The sequence below is a fragment of the Coturnix japonica genome, unplaced genomic scaffold (assembly GCF_054131305.1).
Source record: "Coturnix japonica strain WE unplaced genomic scaffold, WE-NBRP24 Scf065, whole genome shotgun sequence".
NCBI lineage: Eukaryota > Metazoa > Chordata > Aves > Galliformes > Phasianidae > Coturnix > Coturnix japonica.
The window spans coordinates 813,904-820,507 of NW_028188968.1; the positions used below are offsets into that span (position 1 = coordinate 813,904).

A 6,604-nucleotide genomic window follows, 5' to 3' on the forward strand; every position below is an offset into this window, starting at 1 on the left:
GAGAACCTTTTACAGTAGGAATAGTTAAAAATGTAATGATAGAAGCAGAGTCCAAAGTGGGGTTGGGTGATTTCTTGATACTGCCTGAAGCGGAGTTCAATTTGTTAGGACGGGATCTGATTATTGCATTAGGCATAGGACTAGAAGTAGAGAATAAAGAATTGAGAATCAAACTCTGCCCTCTTAGGGTAGAGGATGAACAAGAGATCAATTCTGATGTCTGGTATACCCCCGAGAGTGTGGGACAACTAAAAATACCCCCTTTCACGGTAAAAATCAAGAATCCTGAAATCCCAGTAAAAATAAAACAATATCCTATTTCCCTGGAAGGAAGGAGGGGTCTCAAACCAGAAATAGATAGATTAGTGAGCAAAGGATTACTGGAACCCTGTATGTCCCCATTTAATACCCCTATATTACCGGTAAAGAAACCTGATGGAACATATCGGTTGGTTCATGATCTGAGGGAAATTAACAAGCGCACTCTATCTAGGTTCCCAGTTGTAGCTAATCCCTATACATTGCTAAGTAAATTAGGGCCCGACAACTTGTGGTATAGTGTCATAGACTTAAAAGATGCTTTTTGGGCTTGCCCTTTAGATGAGACATGCCGCGATTTTTTTGCATTTGAGTGGGAAGACCCAGATACTAACAGAAAACAGCAATTAAGATGGACTGTACTCCCCCAAGGCTTCACAGAATCCCCTAATTTGTTTGGGCAAGCCCTAGAACAGATCCTGTAAGAGTATCAGCTAGATCCTGATACCAAATTAATACAGTATGTAGATGATCTATTAATTGCTGGAGAGGATGAGGGAAAGGTTCGGAAAGAAAGTATTAAATTGTTGAACTTTTTGGGACTGAAAGGACTTAAAGTATCAAAAAGGAAATTGCAATTTGTGGAAGAGGAGGTTAGATATCTAGGGCATTACCTGAGTAAAGGAGAAAAGAAGATAGATCCTGAAAGGATACAAGGAATATTGTCCCTGAAGTCGCCAAACAATAAGAGACAAATAAGACAATTGCTGGGATTAGTGGGATATTGTAGACAATGGATTGAAAATTATAGCAGTAAAGTAAAGTTCCTATATCAAAAGCTCAGTACCGATGGATTAATAAAATGGGATAGACAAGATGAAGAGAATCTACAAAAGCTGAAGGAGGATCTCATCAATGCCCCTGTCTTGAGCCTGCCTGACTTAAAAAGACCCTTTTATTTATTCGTTAACATAGACAGTGGTACAGCGTATGGGGTTTTAACACAGGATTGGGCAGGGAAGAAGAAACCCGTTGGATATTTGTCAAAATTATTAGACCCTGTGAGCCGAGGATGGCCCACTTGCTTACAAGCAATTGTTGGGTGTGCGTTATTGGTAGAAGAAGCCAGGAAAATTACTTTTAACAGCAATATAAAGGTACTATCTCCCCACAATATTAGAAATGTGCTCCAACAAAAAGCTGAAAAATGGATATCTGATTCTCGTCTTCTAAAGTATGAGGGTATCTTACTGGAAGCCCCTAACTTAACCCTGGAGACCACAAGTCTCCAGAATCCTGCAGAATTCTTATATGGAAAACCCGAAAATGTGGGACTCATTCATAACTGTTTACATACGATAGAAGAACAAACAAAAATCAGACCAGATTTAGAAGAAGAAGAATTAAGAGAAGGGGAAAAATTATTTGTGGATGGATCCTCTAGAGTAGTGGAGGGAAAGAGAAGATCAGGTTATGCAATAGTAGATGGAAAGACCCTCCGGGTATTGGAATCAGGACCCTTAAGTAACACTTGGTCAGCTCAAGCTTGCGAGCTGTATGCTGTTTTACAGGCACTAAAAAGATTACAGGGAAAAGAGGGCACTATCTATACCGATTCCAAATATAGTTATGGGGTAATACATACCTTTGGGAAGATTTGGGAAGAAAGGGGATTGATAAATTCCCAAGGAAAGGACTTAATACATCAAGAATTAATAAAGCAACTCTTAGTGGCCCTACGAAAACCAAAGAAGATAGCGGTGGTACACCTTAGAGGACACCAACAGGGGACCGATTACAAGACTAGAGGAAATAATGCAGCAGACCTAGAAGCTAAGCAAGCTGCCCTCAGGGAATTGGTCCTGAGGCAGGAGAGGCAGGAAGAATTGACACATGATGAGGCCTCTTCGTTTACACCGAAGGAAGAACAAAAACTGAATCAAATGGGAATAACTAAAAACACAGAAGGGAGGTGGTATCTAGCTGACGGGAGAGAGGTACTGCCTAAGTCAATAGCATCTCAGGTGCTGACCCAGTTGCACGAACGGACCCACTGGGGAAGCCAAGCTTTAATAGATCATTTTGCCACTAAGTACATGTGTATAGGCCTACATAATTTAGCTAGACATATTACTCAAGGATGTATTACGTGCTTAAAGATAAACAGAGCCGTACAAAGAAAACTGCCTATGGGGGGAAGACCCTTGGCCACTAGGCCATTTTCTAGAGTCCAAATTGACTTTACCGAATTTCCTAAAGTAGGAAGATATAAATATGTATTAGTCATAATAGACCACCTCACACATTATGTAGAGGCATTCCCCACAACTAAAGCAACAGCTCAGGTAGTAACAAAAATATTACTCGAACAAATCATCCCTAGGTATGGGGTAACAGAAGTAATAGATTCAGATCAAGGACCACACTTTACATCAAGAATCACTAGAAATATAGCTGAAGCCTTGGGAATAAAATGGGAAGAACATACTCCCTGGCACCCACAGAGTTCAGGGCGAGTAGAGAGAATGAATGGGGAACTAAAAAAGCAATTGGCCAAATTAACACTAGAAACTAAGCTCTCATGGATAAAATGCATTCCCCTTGCCCTCTTAAACCTTAGGGCCCAGCCCCGGGCTGACATAGGAATATCTCCCTTCGAAATGTTATACGGAATGCCATATGATGCAGGAACCCCTAAAGATCACCCGGGGGTGGTAGATCAGAACATTCAAGCTTATATCACGGAATTAATGAAGTATAAACAGGAATTGTGGAAAAAGGGACAATTGACTCAAAGACCCCCTCTTGACATTACCCTCCATCAGATAAAGCCTGGAGATTGGGTTCTGATAAAGACCTGGAGAGAAACCACACTGCAGCCTCGCTGGGAAGGTCCCTATCTGGTATTATTGACTACCAATACTGCCATCAGAACTGCTGAAAAAGGATGGACACATGCTAGTCGTGTTAAGGGTCCAGTACAAAATCACGAATGGAGAGTCACTAGTCCAGCGGGTGATTTGAAAGTAAAACTGTCACGAAACCCTCCATCAAGGAAAATGAGAACATGAATTAACAATGATTGTATAAACGTATCAGTATAGAATTTAATGTAGAAGGGAATATTTTGACTATTGTGAATGCAACTGTTGGGATATGTTTTAGAAAGGTAGTGGACCCACTGCGAAAACAGGAATACACAAATTGGTTATTAGCCTTCAGAGTGGCCGTGGAAATTTTAATAGAAGGGGGTAAACCTGGGGGTGAATTTGGATCCTTACCAGCATCACTTAAGTGTATAACCAGTGGGAAAAAGAATAGGGTGCAGTACCCCAAAGACCCACTTAAAAGGGAAGCAAAACCAGCCCCTCCTGAAGAATACTCTTGCTGCCGAGAAGATTATACACCCCATGGCTCGAGGCAACCGAGTCGATGGGCGAGGCAGAGGAGATAAAACATGTGGAGGGGTCTGCTCCATTATGAATGAATCCAAAGATTTAGGATCCAGAAGATACCCCAAGACTGGAAATAACTCCCCCGAGCAATTAAAGACTCACTACTGCAGTGGGAAAACTGCCTATCTAAAACTAGCTCAATTGATAATAATATTAAGTCTCATTAATGAGGGTTGGGGTACAGAGGTACAGACACATGAGCCATTTAAGTGGTCCCTAATCAGAGGGGAAGATCAGAAGGTGATAAGCACAGACGTGACCCCAGGCGCTCCCATCCTTAAAAGTCAAGTATGTGACTTAGTACCAACACAACCATGCCTGAATCGCAAGGCAATCTATGCTTGCCCAGCATCAAATCCAGGGAAAAGTTATTGTAATTACCCAGGGGAATATTATTGTGCATACTGGGGTTGTGAAACGGTTTCACTGGGATTTCTGCCAGGGGGGGGACAAGATGAATATATAACAATTAGTTGGGGTCCCTCAGGTTGTACACCTCCGACTTATGGGACTCACTCTGGTGAAGGAACATGCCAACATTTAGAGATAAAAATCCTTAAAACAGAAAACACAGTGTGGTGGATAGGAAAGACTTGGGGGGTACGAATGTGGGAGCCTGGAAGAGACCGAGGGGGCCATTTCCTTATTAAAAAAGAAAGAGTTCCGCCAGACCCCCCAATAGGTATAGGACCTAACGTAGTAATAAATAACAATCAGAATAAGACAGAAGCTGTTACTGTAGGCCCGACCGAAGCAAGCCCTTATATTACCGAATATGGCACCCTTTGGAAAATAATTCAGTCTAGTTTCAAGGTGTTAAACAACACCTACCCAGAATTAACTAAGGAGTGTTGGCTATGCTATGATATAAGACCCCCTTTTTATGAAGCAATAGGGTCCGTAGCGAAGATTAGGAGAAGAAATGGGACTAACCCAGCAGAGTGCCTATGGAAAAAGGGAAGGCCTAATGTTCCAGGGATAACTCTAGCACATGTTACTGGAAATGGTGTGTGTGTGGGAACTGTACCTCTAGAAAAACGACATCTATGTAATAAAACTATAGAAGTACAAAGTCAGGAGAAACCCTCAGACTGGCTCCTACCCGCAGACAATGCTAAATGGATATGTGCCAAATTAGGGGTCACTACATGCTTATCGACTAAGATATTTAATCAAACCACCAATTACTGTGTACAAGTAATTATAGTTCCACGAATCATATATCACCCTAAAGATTATGTGATCAGTCAACAAGAAACCTCTGAACATCACCTGATTAAAAGGGAGCCATTCACAGCCCTAACCGTTGCAATGCTATTAACTATAGGAGGGGCCGGGCTGGGGACTGGAGTAGCATCTTTAATAAACCAGCCACAGGGACTGAAAACCCTTAGACAATCTGTGGATGAAGATCTACAGAAAATAGATGAAGCCATCAATGCGCTTACAAAATCGGTACGGTCTTTATCAGAAGTAGTGTTACAAAATCGAAGGGGGTTGGATCTTCTCCTATTGCAGCAAGGGGGACTATGTGTGGCTCTTAAAGAACAATGTTGCACCTACGTTGATCAAACGGGGGTAGCAATAGATACAATGGCTGAACTAAGAAAACAGTTAGAACAAAGAAAAAGAGCCCAGGAGTCTCAAAGAAGTTGGTATGGGAGTTGGTTTAATGGTTCCTCCTGGTTCACTACATTATTATCCACAATAATGGGACCAGTTATTATGATAATATTAGGTTTGACCTTTGGACCCTGTATTTTAAATAGACTAATCGTTATCGTTAAGAACAGGCTAGAGGCAGCCCACCTAATGGTAATTAGAGAAAGATATGAACCCCTTGATGGGGAACGAGAAGAGGATGCTCTAGAATGGAGTCGACAAGAACTAAAACGGTTTAATGAGCAAAACAAAATAGTACAATAAAAGAAAAGGGGGGACTGTGATAAAATGTTTGCTCATTAAGACCGGGATGTGGTAGCATTGTGGTGGAGTGCTTGTTCATTAGGACCGGGATGTGATGGTGGAATATGGAGGCCACAAGGGTTGCAGAACACTCTAATTTTATGGGTAGATTGTGTACTCTGCATAGTTACAGGCAAAGCGCGCCCCGATGGATACAAAGTTTCACGGAAGGACCAACCAAGGAACGACACACCAAGTGGCACGATCACGACCGACCAATTAAAGGACAATACACTCGGGATGGACCTTACAAAAGAAGTTGCAAGGGACGGGAAGGGGCGGCAGTTGGAGGAACGAGGATTCCCCTGTCGCCCAGCGCTGAATTGCCTTTTTGTTTTACCCGCTACAATTAATAAAAGTTTCTAATTGGAACATTATCGGCTCATTGCTTATAAATTGATGACACTACCACTACATTAAAAAGGAGAATCCAACTTGTGGTGTGGGTCATTGATGTTGTTCCGGGGGGAATTGTGGCTGTTCCATGCCCACAGGGTAGAAGACAGCCAGTCTTCCTCTAAGCCACATAAAAAGCTGCTTAGTGCTCCCAAAGTGAATGCTCACCAGTTGTTTCCAACTTGAAGGTCATCTTCTGGCCAGCAGCCTCGCAGATGTATTCTCCAGCATCTTTCTTCTCCAGCTGCTCCACAACCAGACGCCGTGTTTTGCCCACAGATTCCATTCTGAACTTTCTGGAGGAGGCAAGCAGTCTTCCATCCTTGTACCATTTTACTTCGGTTGGATCCTGTGCTACTTCACAGCTGAGGGAGGCACTTGCTGCCAGGGCAGCACTCACCTCTTTCTGCACCTGCTCCTGGTTTATAAACACAGGTTTTGGCTCTGAGGGAAGAAAAGAAAAAGTATTGACTGAGGGACCGAAATGAGACCAACTTGCAGGTTTGTATGTACAGGTTGGAACAGGTTTA

General features: G+C 42.4%; 1 long non-coding RNA gene across 1 annotated transcript; it reads left to right on the forward strand.

The window, feature by feature from the left end:
- The first annotated feature begins 1,381 nt into the window (after window positions 1-1,381).
- On the forward strand, window positions 1,382-6,055 carry LOC107309801 (uncharacterized). Its single transcript, XR_001553333.3, has 2 exons — window positions 1,382-2,350; window positions 2,474-6,055. It is a non-coding gene; the product is annotated as an uncharacterized LOC107309801 (long non-coding RNA).
- The last annotated feature ends 549 nt before the right edge of the window (window positions 6,056-6,604 follow it).